A 13,341-nucleotide genomic window follows, 5' to 3' on the forward strand; every position below is an offset into this window, starting at 1 on the left:
CTACTCTTTTAAACCAAACTCTGAAATCTGAATTATTATGAACAAATAAATATATTAATTATTTTATGAATAAATAAACACATTTTATGAATAAATAAATGAATGTAATCATTAATTTATTCATTGGTGTATTTATGCAGGTATCACTTTAAGAATCATTTCTTTACCATCCATTATTTCCCATTATGGTTAATTTTTCATAAATTTTTATTAATTTCTGGGGTTCTTTTAAATGACAGTTTCATATCTGTGTCTAATTAAGAAAAGTTTTCTTTGATTTCATATATTTGAGGTTTATTGAGCTCAAAATGTATCCTAGTGATTTCATGTCCTTGTGTTTTTACATAAAAGGAAACAGTCTTTGAAAAGTGGCAGTATCATTTACTGTTTTTAGAAATTACCACTTAAAAAAAGCTATGTAAATTCCATCAGCTCCAGGATATTTTTATCTCCATCTCTTTCTACAATTTTTATCATGTTTCATAATTCAAGACTCATTTGCTCTTTACCTCCCTCCTCTGGCCACTCCTTATACTACTGAGTTAGAGGTATCCAATCTGAAGTATGATTTAATAACCATAATACACTGTAATAGGAAAAGATAAATTAATTCATTGTTAATAACAGAAGTTACCACTTTAGAAATTATCTGTTGAAAATAATTGTTTCCAAATACAGAAAGGATTATTAGAAATCCTCTAATAGCTTCTTGGTTGGCAAAAGGTATTCTTTCGCCTCCATCCATTTGTGGTTTTAATTTAGTTTTCCTCCATGGTCTCATCCCTAGCATTTTTGTTGTTCAATTTTGCACCTACCCCTATGTGTTACTTCAATAGAAAGCAGATGGGGAATTTTTTTTAACACTAAATTTATATTTTAAGTAGAAGTCCCTTATCTCCTTATAATTCTCTTAACAATCAGAATTCAGTAATATGATGATTCTCCTCCTACTTTGATTATTTCAGTTTCTATATTGTTTTTCCTTAGAATCTTTCTGAAAATTTTTCATTTTTTACATCATTCTCATAGTACACATCTCCTTAGAAATATTTCTCTACCAGTGACTTTAGCGTTGATACTACCTATTTTCTCATGACTTTTACATCTTTATATGCATGTACACTGGCTTCCCAGGTGGCTCAGTGCTGAAGCATAAGCCTGCCAATGTAGGAAGCAGGGGACTAATCCCTGGGTCAGGAAGATCTCCTAGAGAAGGAAATGAAACCTACTCCAGTGTTTTTTCCTGGGAAATTCCATGGACAGAGGAGTGTGGTGGGCTACTATCCACGGGGTCGCAAAAGAGTTGGAGGCAACTTGGCAACTAAACAACAACAATTCATATACATTCTAAACTCTCTTAACTTTCTTATAAACTTCAAATACTTATATGCAACTGCCTGATAGACATTAATCAGTATTTCAAAAATCTGTGTGTGTGTGTGTGTGTGTATGTGTATATGTAATCGCTTATACCTTTTATATATATTTCATATAATTATACTCTTTAATATAGTAGATCTTTGGACCATATGGAAAAGAATATATGTGCATGAACATGTGTTTGTAAAATAGCATTTATGTTTAGAAGTCCTATGAAATATTTGAAGTATTTTCACATATATGATAAATGCATAAAATCAAAAAAATCACTGAAGTCTTTTAAAAAAAGTAATGATTTGTCTTTACAAAGTCATTTATGAGGATAATGCATTATATTTTATCAAATATATTTCTTATAATATGAATTGTTAAATATGTCAAATCTCCATTATTCAAATTGATATTTTCATATTTATTCTCATCAGTCACTCAGTTCAGTCACTCAGTCGTGTCTGACTCTATGCTATTCCATGAACTGCAGCACACCAGGATTCCCAGTCCATCATCAACTGTATAGTATTTTTATAGAAGCTTTTTTTAAATTAAATACTTTATGATATTTTTATTTTACTTTAAATATCATACATACATTTTAAAACCACATGATAGAATAATGTAAATGTATGCTTTCTTGGACTTGCCTCAGAGTAATTTAGGTTTGGGACACGATGGGCAAGCGGATGACTGACCATAGTTAAAAAATTTTAAATTTGAGTGACAGATGTACTGTGGTCATTATGCCTGTCTCTGTACTTTTTAACATATTTGACTTATTAACATAAAGTTTTATCATTAAGCTTATATCATTTCCTTATAGCTAGTTTATACTTTATTGTTCAGGATTATATCAGGTCACTGAATGCTATAATATTTATTGTATATTTGTTTGAAATGCAAGAGCATTTATGAAATAATTTTCCACTTCTTTTTTGGAATTCTTTCTAAATGTATTCAGCCCAGTTATTGGGTGAAAAGCCATATGGCATCTGTCATGTGTGTTTTATTTTTTTAAAAGGCCATTCAATTTCTTCTCATCTGCTGTCACTATTTTTTAAACAAGAATAAACATGACATATTCATGGTTGGAGATCACAGGAAAAACAACTTGTCAGTCATTCTTGAAATTCTAGTTGTATATCAGTACACAGAAGAGGCTGAATGGTAGTGAAGATTATTTTGATAATATTATTATTACATATCCTTTGCTGGTTTTTGCATTTTAAATAGATGTTTAATATTTTAATTAGAAGTATTCAAATTATTCTTAAATGATTTAAATATTGATCTAAATTGCATTATAATACATTTATTGTTTCTGTTTTTCAAAATATTTCAAGCTTAAAGGAATAAAACAGAGAATGTGTAAAGGAAGTTGGATGATAGTTCTAACTCAGCCAACCAAAAATTGTTTTTCAACAAAAAAGACTTAAACCAATATTTTTCCCCATTTCTTTACTCCACTCTACCCACACATCCCTGTGTAGTTGCAATAAGTAAATATACAATAAGGCAGAAGAGTATGATAAAATTGTTCTAAATGAGAAGAAATATTGGCATAATGATATAAATTAAGAAGGGGTGATTGAAAAAAATTACAATATAGGACTAGGTTAGTAAGAAACACTTGCCAATTTACCAATATTTTTGGACATTGAAGTTGTTTGATTTACTTTCTTAAACATAACTACATGATTTTCTTTTCAAAATAACCATGCACAATTGAAAAAGTCAAAGTCAGAAGGCCATTATGGTGGTCAACAGCCATAAGTTGTGAAACAATGAATAAATTACCTATCTTCAGGAAAAAAAAAATTCTTAAAATGGGTCAGGCACTGAAATTATGTGTCAGGTTTCTTTTTCTTCCTCTTGAGATAGTTATTGCCTTCACCTAATAGCCACCATTTGTTTTGTGGGATGCATAAATAGAATATAAAATGGAAAGCATGCTACTGAATTTATTTAACAGACTTGCCAGTATTCCTTGGAAGGAATTAGTTTTAAAAGTCTGTTTAGTTTTAATTCTATGATAAATAATTTTCAGAACTAAATGCTTCATTAATATTTCAGGTTTCACCCAAGTATATAAAATAATAATTATTATAATGTAATTTGCATAATTATTTGGTGCATATATCTTGGAAACTTAATATGATTTTACTGAGGGAATGTGACACATAAGAAAAATTATATATATTAATTGATATACATAATTATATAATTGATCAGAATATCCTGATGGTTAATTCAATCCCAAATATATAGTACGTGATTAAATATAGTTGTTCAGCTAGAATAATACTGAGTTATAAAAGCTACTTTAAGTTATTTGAAGCCCCAGAAACCATTTTTGAAAAAAGATTGTATGTGTAGTTTTGTGTGTATGTGAGAGAGTATGTATTTTTGTGTGTCTGTGTGTATGACATTGTCTCCCTACTATACTTTTGAAAAAGTTTGCTAACTACATTCACTTTTGATCTGATAATACAGAAGCTGAGTAGCTTTCAAAATTTAAGGCACATAATATTACTCTTGTCTTTCATAGCTTTGGTGCCAGTTATAATGACCAGCACATTTTATATGAATTGACACTCTTATCTGTTGGCCAGAATGCAGAATGGATCAGCTCCTTTGGAAATCAGTTTGGCAATGTTTTAGAAAGTTAAACATACAACAGCCATTTGACAACAACAATTCTATGCTGTTTAAGTATCTTCCCATTGGAAATGAAAATGTATTTTTATACAAAGACAATGACACAATTGTTCATATCATCTTTATTCCTTGATCACTAAAAACTGGGAAGAATACAGACATCCTTTAACTAGTTAGTGGACTAACAATTGTAGTACATTTATGCTGCTGCTGCTGCTGCTAAGTCGCTTCAGTCGTGTCCGACTCTGTGCGACCTCATAGACAGCAGCCCACCAGGCTCCGCCGTCCCTAGGATTCTCCAGGCAAGAATACTGGAGTGGGTTGCCATTTCCTTCTCCAGTGCATGAAAGGGAAAAGTGAAAGTGAAGTCACTCAATCGTATCCGACTCTTAGCGACCCCATGGACTGTAGCCTACAGGCTCTTCTGTCCATGGGATTTTCCAGGCAAGAGTACTGGAATGGGGTGCCATTATGCAATAGAATATTAATTTGCAGTGAACAAGGACAAACTGTTGATGCATACAATATGAAAGAAATCCAGAAACAATTTACTCTAAAGAACCCAGACCTCAAACATGATATGTTGTATACTTCATTTCTTGACGTTTTGGGTAAAACAAAAGCTATAGAAATGAAAAAAAAAAATCAATGATTTTTAGGATTTGAGAGGCAGAGGCAAGGATTGACAGAAAAGAGTCAGTACAGAAAGTTTTGTTGTGAACCAAGTGCTGTATACAACTTTATAACTGAAGCAGTGGATGCAGTAGTCATGGTTTCATGGCTCTGTGGGTTGTTCAAACTCATAGATCTTTATACTACAAAGAGTAAATTTTAATTAATATAAATTTATAAAAAAATTAATATGTGACTGTACTCAAGGTTCAGAGGAGATTGTGACAAATGAATATAAGTGTATTACAAATTAATCACTACCTTTAAAGTTCTTAGGAAGAGGAGCACTAAGTAACTTGGGAAAATAATGTTCTAACAGGATACCGAAGGCTAAGGTCAAGAACTGTATGCACGCACTGTGATTTAAAGTGGTAAAATTCTTCTTTAGAATGTATTGATTAACAATTCTAAAATTAATTTGTGTGTGTAATAGAAGTGAAAATATGCATATGCACATTACTGTAGAGAGTAAGGCCCTCATTTCTGTCTGTAACAGAAGGAAGTTACAGTTTTAAATAAGGGAAGGGGAAAAGCTAGAACAAATCATGTGCTCTGTTGAGTTAAAAGTAGTCACAAAACCTAGAAGTTGAGAATTACATTTTATTCAGTGGTAAATTTTAGGACGTCAAGCCTGGGAGACAACATCTCAAGTGACCTGAGAGAACTGCTCCAAGGAGGCAGGGAGAGGAATCAAGTTATGTAGAAGTTTGCAACAAAGGGCAGGTAGTCTCACCATCAGAAGTATTTTTGTGAATTAAAACTAGATATTTCAAGTTAAGGAATCTATATATGGGAAGATTCAAGAGTCTGGGCTCACTGAAATCATTCCTTTCATATGCATCTCAGCTGTCTGGGGCCAGCTCGCTGCATTTTTCTTCAGTGCTTACCTTATGGATTTTATGCAGCCTCATGGCTGCCACATCACAGGTATTGTTCTCCTTCCTGGTTGGCCTAGAGGGCTGGAATTGTTGATGACTGTGACATGTCTTCTCCAACACCATAGTTCAAAAGCATCAATTCTTCGACTCTCATCTTTCACATCCACACATGACTATTGGAAAAACCATAAGTTTGACTAGACAGACAATCGTTGGCAAAGTAAATTCTCTGCTTTTAATTCTCTGTATGCTCTCTAGGTTGGTCATAGCTTTTCTTCCAAAGAGCAACAGTCTTTTAATTTCATGGTTGCAGTCACCATCTGCAGTGATATTGGAGCCCAAGAAGATAAAGACTGTCACTGTTTCCATTGTTTCCCCATATATTTGCCATGAAGTGATGGGACCAGATGCCATGATCTTTGTTTTTTGATTGTTGAGTTGTAAGTCAACATTTTCACTCTCCTCTTTCACTTTCATCAAGAGGCTCTTTAGTTCTTCGCTTTCTGCCATGAGGGTGGTGTTATCTGCATATCTGAGGTTATTGAAGTTTCTCTTGGAAATCTTTATTCTAGCTTGTGCTTCATCCAGCCCAACATTTTGCATGAAGTACCCTGCATATAAGTTAAATAAGCAGGGTGACAATGTACAGCCTTGATGTACTCCTTTCCCAATTTGGAACCTATCCATTGTTCCATGACTGGTTCTAACTGTTGCTTGTTGAACTGCATGCAAGTTTCTCAGGAGGCAGGTAAGGTGGTCTGGTATCCCCATCTCTTGAAGAATTTTCCACATTTTGTTGTGATCCACACAGTCAAAGGCTTTGATGTAGTCAATAAAGCAGAAGTACATGTTTCTGGAACTCTTTCACTTGATATGGTCCAATGGCTATTGTCAATTTGATCTCTGGTTCCTCTGCCCTTTCTAAATCCAGCTTGAACATCTGGAAGCTCTTAGTTCAGGTACTGCCGAAGCCTCACTTGGAGAATTTTGAGCATTTCTTTGCTAGTGTGTGAGATGAGTGCAATTGTGCAGTAGTGTGAACATTATTTGGCATTGTCTTTCTTTGGGATTGGGATGAAAACTGACCTTTTCTAGTCCTGTGGGCACTGCTGAATTTCCAAATTTTCTTGTATATTGAGTGCAGAACTTTAACAGCATCATCTTTTAGGATTTGAAAAACCTCAGCTGGAATTCCATCACCTCCAATAGCTTTGTTTGCAGTAATGCTTCCTAAGGCCCACCTGACTTTGCTCTCCAGGATGTCAGGCTTTAGGTGACTCATCACACCATCATGGTTATCTGGATCATTAAGACCTTTTCTGTAGAGTTGTTCTTTGTATATTGCCACCTCTTCTTAATATCTTCTGTTTCGGTTTGGTCCATACCATTTCTGTCCTTTATTGTGCCCATCTTCGCATGAAATGTTCCTTTGGTATGTCTAATTTTCTTGAAGAGATCTCTAGTCTTTTCTTTTCTTTTTTTTTTTTAATAAATTTGTTTATTTTAGTTGGGGGCTAATTACTTTACAATATTGTAGTGGTTTTTGCCATACATTGACATGAATCAGCCATGGGTTTACATGTGTTCCCCATCCTGAACCTCCCTCCCCATCCCATCCCTCTGGGTCATCCCATTGCCCCAGCCCTGAGCATTTGTCTCACGCATCGAACCTGGAATGGTGTTCAGTTTCACATATGATAATATACATGTTTCAATGCTATTCTCTCAGAATGTCCCACCCTCACCTTCTCCCTCAGAGTCCATAACATTGTTCTATGCATCTGTGTCTCTTATTCTGTCTCGCATATAGGGTTATCGTTACCATCTTTCAAATTCCATATAGCTACATTAGTATACTGTATTGGTGTTTTTCTTTCTGGTTTACTTCACTCTGTATATTGGGCTCCAGTTACATCCATCTCAATAGAACTGATTCAAATGTATTCTTTTTAATGGCTGAGTAATATTCCATTGTGTATATGTACCACAGCTTCCTTATCCATTCGTCTGCTGATGGACATCTAGTTTGCTTCCGTGTCCTGGCTATTGTAAACAGTGCTGTGATGAACGTTAGGGTACATGCGTCTCTTTCATTTCTGGTTTCCTCGGTGTGTATGCCCAGCAGTGGGATTGCTGGGTCATATGGCAGTTCTATTCCCAGTTTTTTGAGGAATCTCCACACTGTTCTCCATAGTGGCTGTACTAGTTTGCATTCCCACCAACAGTGTAAGAGGGTTCCCTTTTCTCCACACCCTCTCCAGCATTTATTGCTTGTAGACTTTTGGATAGCAGCCATTCTGACTGGTGTGAAATGATACCTCATTGTGGTTTTGATTTGCATTTCTCTGATAATGAGTGATGTTGAGCATCTTTTCATGTGTTTGTTAGCCATCTGTATGTCTTCTTTGGAGAAATGTCTGTTTAGTTCTTTGGCCCATTTTTTGACTGGGTCGTTTATTTTTCTGGAATTGAGCTGCAGGAGTTGCTTGTATATTTTTGAGATTAATTGTTTGTCTGTTGCTTCGTTTGCTATTATTTTCTCCCATTCTGAAGACTGTCTTTTCACCTTGCTTATAGTTTCCTTTGTTGTGCAAAAGCTTTTAATTTTAATTAGGTCCCATTTGTTTATTTTTGCTTTTATTTCCAATATTCTGGGAGGTGGTTCATGGAGGATCCTGCTGTGATTTATGCTGGAGAGTGTTTTGCCTATGTTTTCCTCTATTTTTTTTTATTAATAGAAAATAGTCTTTTCTATTCTATTGTTTTCCTCTATTTTTTCCACTTAGGAAGGCTTTCTTATCTTTCCTTGCTGTTCTTTGGAACTCTGTATTCAGATGGATATATCCTCCCTTTTCTCCTTTGCTTTAGCTTCTCTTCTTTTCTCAGCTATTTGTAAGGCCTCCTCAGGCAGCCATTTTGCCTTTTTGCATTTATTTTTCTTGCAGATGGTCTTGGTCTTGATCACTGCCTCCTATAATGCCAGTGTTGAACTAAATATAAAAGAGCTGCAACAAAACCCAGATTTCACTGCAGTTTGCTGTGTCCATAGTTTTCAAGCACTCTGTCTTTCAGATCTATTCCTTTAAATCTATTTGTCACTTCAACTGTATAATCATGAGGGATTTGGTTTAGGTCACACCAGAATGGTCTGGTGGTTTCCCTACTTTCTTCAATTTAACTCTTAATTTGGCAATGAAAAGTTCATGATTTCAGCCATAGTCAGCTCCTGGTCTTGTTTCTGCTGACTGTATAGAGCTTTTCTATCTTTGGCTGCAAAGGATATAATCAATCTGATTTTAGTATTCACCATCTGGTGATATCCATGTGTAGAGTCATCTCTTGTGTTGTGGAACAGAGTGTTTGCTATGACCAGTGCATTCTCTTGGCAAAACTCTGTTAGCCTCTCAGTTTAGTTCACTCAGTCGTGTCCAACTCTTTGTGACCCCAAGGACTGCAGCACACCAGTCTTCTCTGTCCATCACCAACTCCTGGAGCTTGCTCAGACTTGCGTCCATTGAGTCAGTGGTACCGTTCAACCATCTCATCCTCTGTCTTCCTCTTTTCCTCCTGCCTTCAATCTTTCTCAGCATCAGTGTCTTTTCCAATGAGTCATTTTTTCTAATCAGGTGGCCAAAGTATTGAAATTTCAGCTTCAGCATCAGACCTTCCAATGAATATTCAGGACTGATTTCCTTTAGGATGGACTGGTTTGATCTCCTTAAAGTCCAAGGGACTCTCAAGAGTCATCTCCAACACTGCAGTTCAAAAGCATCAATTCTTCGACCCTCAGATTTCTGTTAGCCTTTACCCTGCTTCATTTTGTACTCCAAGGCAAAACTTTCCTGTTACTCCAAGTATCTCTTGACTTCCTACATTTGCATTCCAGTCTCCTGTGATGAAAAGGACATATTTTTGGTGTTAGTTCTAGAAGGTCTTATAGGTCATCACAGAACCATTCAACTTCAGCTTCTTCAGCATTCGTGGTTGCAGCATAGACTTGGATTACTGTAATAATGAATGGTTTCCCTTGGAAACAAACCGAGATCATTCCGTCATTTTTGAGATTGCATCCAAGTGCTGCATTTCAAACTCTTTTGTTGATTATGAGGATACTCTGTTTCTTCTAAGGGATCCTTGCCCACAATAGTGGATATAATGGTCATCTGAATTACATTCACCCATTCCAGTCCATTTTAGTTCAATGATTCCTAAAATGTTGATGTTCACTCTTGCCATCCCCTGTTTGACCACTTCCAATTTACCTTGATTTGTGGACCTAACATTCCAGGTTCCTATGCAATCTTGTTCTTCACAGCATCGGATTTTACTTTCAACACCAGACACATCCACAACTGTGCACCGTTTCCCCTTTTGCTCATCCTCTTCATTCTTTCTGGAGCTGTTTCTTCGCTTTTGCCAGCATATTGGATACCGACCAACCTGGGGGACTCATTTTCTAGTGTCATATCTTTTTGTCTTCTATTCTGTTCATAGGATTCTCAAGGCAAGAATACTGAAGTGGTTTGCTATTACCTTCTCCTGTGGGCCATGTTTGTCAGAACTCTCCACTGTTAAAATTCACTGTAATATTAGTGAACATAATTCAGATATGTTTTCAATATTGTCTCTTAGATCATATAATATATATTCCCTAATGATGTTAAATTCTTTGTAAAATAGTTCCCATAATTTGGCCATTTATGGATTTATTTCTGTTGACTATTTTTTACCCTATGTATGTATTTAACATTTTTCTGCTTCTTTGCTTTTATTATTTGCCAGAATCATATGCCAAACAAAAATGGAGAATTTTTTATACTTGTTTGTATTCAGAAAATGACATACACCTAAATTGCAAACATCTTTGTCAAAATATTTATATGAGAAGGAAGCCAGTCAGATCCATAGTGAAATCTGGGTTTTGTTGCAGCCTTTTTTATATTTAGTTCAACACTGGCATTAAAAGTTATTAAGACAGGATCACTGCTTCTGTTTAAGTAGGATCTACATCTTTGCTGTGGTGAAATTTCATAGAACTCTTTATATTTTGTATACAAGCTACTATATACATTGCAACCAATTCGTTGGTTGGTTTAGAATCTTTCTCTCTGATATATAGCATGATAGCTAGACTTTGGAGTTCTTGAAAATTTTCTTCACACAGAGACAAACCTTAAACTAGTTGGTGCTTTGGCAATTTCTCTTTGTTTTGCTACCTTCTTCCCTCACCCCACTTATCTTTGTCCATGGTAGTGTACTTTATGAAAGTCTAATGTACCTTGGAGGGATGTCTCTCATTTCTTCTCTCTCATTTTCATCCTTCAAATGAGATGAAGGATCCCAGTGCCTCAGGAATAATTTTGATCAGCTTTCCTTCCCAGCCTCAATCCATGGAATCCACAGGCTTGTATTCAGTAGGAGAACTGTGCAGCTTATAGAAGGGTTATCTGTTGCTAAATCTCCTGAACAGTTTCCAGGCTACAGAGGTTATACTGTATGCTCTGAAAACATCAGTGGAAGAAATGGCAGGTGCTAGCTCATCATGTAATTATGGCTCCTTTTATTTCCAAGTCATCCCTTTACCTCTTTACAGTGGTTAAAAGTTGGGGTGATTTCACTTTACCACTGTTCATGTTGTATTCTCTCCTTTTCTTGCTGACCTTATAGGTTTGAAAACAGCCATGTGTTGCTTATATGGGCTTCCCTAGTGGCTTATATAAAGGAAAGATATGATATTGCTGAAAACTTAAGTCATTTAGTTTCAATCAGTTCACTTCAGTCGCTCAGTCATGTCACACTCTTTGCGACCCCATGTACTGCAGCATGCCAAGCTTCCCTGTCTATCACCAACTGCCAGGACCTACTCAAACTCATGTGCAATGTGTCAGTGATGCCATCCAACCATCTCATCCTCTGTCGTCCCCATCTCCTCCCGCCTTCAGTCTTTCCCGGCATCAGAGTCTTTTCCAATGAGTCAGTTCTTCGCATTAGGTGGCCAAAGTATTGGAGTTTCAGCTTCAGCATCAGTCCTTTCAATGAATATTCAGGACCGATGTCCTTTAGGATGGACTGGTTGGGTCTCCTTGCAGTCCAAGGGCCTCTCAAGAGTCTTCTTCAACACCACAGTTCAAAAGCATCAATTCTTCGGTGCTCATCTTTCTTTATAGTCCAACTCTCACATCCATACATGACTACTGGAAAAACCATAGATTGACTAGACGGACCTTTGTTGGTAAAGTAATGTCTCTGATTTTTAATGTGCTGTCTAGGTTGGTCATAACTTTTCTTCCAAGGAGCAAATTTTTTTTTTTTTAAATTTCATGGCTGCAGTCACCATCTGCAGTGATTTTGGTGCCCCCAAAATAAAGTCTGTCACTGTTTCCCCATCTATTTGCCATGAATAAATGGGACCAGATGCCATGATCTTAGTTTTCTGAATGTTGAGTTTAAGCCAACTTTTTCGCTATGCTCTTGCACTTGCATCAAGAGACTCTTTAGTTCTTCTTCTCTTTCTGCCATAAGGGTCGTATCATCTGCGTATATAAGGTTATTGATATTTCTCCTGGCAATATTGATTCCAGCTTGTGCTTCATCCAGCCCAGTGTTTCTCTTGATGCACTCTGCGTATAAGTTAAACAAGCAGGGTGACAATATACAGCTTTGACATACTCCTTTCTCGACTTGGAATCAATCTGGTCTTCCATGTCCACTTCTGTTGCTTCCTGACCTGTATACAGATTTCTCAGGGGGCATGTCAGGTGGTCTGGTATTCCCATGTGATCCACACAGTCAAAGGCTTTGGCATAGTCAATAAAGCAGAAGTAGATGTTTTTCTGGAGCTCTCTTGGTTTTTTGATGATCCAACAGATGTTGGCAGTTTGATCTCTGGTTCCTCTGGCTTTTCTAAATCCAGCTTGAACATCTGGAAGTCCACAGTTCACGTATTGCTGAAGCCTAGCTTGGAGAATTTTGAGCATTACTTTACTAGCATGTGAGATGAGTTTAGTTTAGCTTTTTTTTTTTTTTCTTTTGAGTCCTTATCACCATGTTTGTTTTTAAATACTGAAATTTTCTGGTTTATGTGACTTGTTCTCATTGGTGAAATGATAGTCATCAGTGAAGTTCTGCATTCTAATTGACAGTGGAAAGCCATGAAATCTACTTTTAATTGTTCTTTAAGTTAAACTTAATTTTGAAGTAGAATAAGAAAGGACACTCCTTCTGAGTTACAGAGGATAGAAAAAAATAATTGCCATCTGTGTAATGATAGTAGGCACGATCACTTCACTCTCTCATGTATATCAAGTGTAATAAAATACAGTTATGCTGGCTAACGCACAGATGATCTGTCCTTAGATGAGTGATTTCCAATTGAATAATGTGAAAAATCAACCTTCCTCATAATGAGCATATAAAATATCCATTAAATTTTTGCTATAAAGCAAGGGACTGACTAAGGGACTAGATCAAAGGAAAACCTTACACACAGATATTTAATAAAAAAATGCCACCACATATGTAGTATTAGCCCATTCTACTTATGAGTATTCAAAAAGCTGAAATATTTTGAAGGACTTCTTTGCTCTTTAACAATAATTAATTAAAAGTTGTATATTTTTAAAAAATGTTGAAATTTTCTCCACTGGTATTTATCATTTAGGTTTATCAATTAGTCTTTTTGTAGTGATTAGTCAGACCATGCTGTGGATAGGATAGAAACAACATTCCTAGAGGAAAGTGGAATATACATATATTTTTC

The 13,341-nt window shown here is 35.8% G+C and overlaps 1 long non-coding RNA gene across 1 annotated transcript in view; it reads left to right on the forward strand.

Moving 5' to 3' along the window:
* The window catches only part of LOC145528918 (uncharacterized), a 263,362-nt gene that overhangs the window by 34,365 nt on the left and 215,656 nt on the right, over window positions 1–13,341 (forward strand). The gene's annotated exons all lie outside the window — the stretch shown is intronic.

The sequence above is a fragment of the Giraffa tippelskirchi genome, chromosome 12 (assembly GCF_054371585.1).
Source record: "Giraffa tippelskirchi isolate mGirTip1 chromosome 12, T2T-mGirTip1v1.2.pri, whole genome shotgun sequence".
Taxonomy (NCBI): Eukaryota; Metazoa; Chordata; class Mammalia; order Artiodactyla; family Giraffidae; genus Giraffa; species Giraffa tippelskirchi.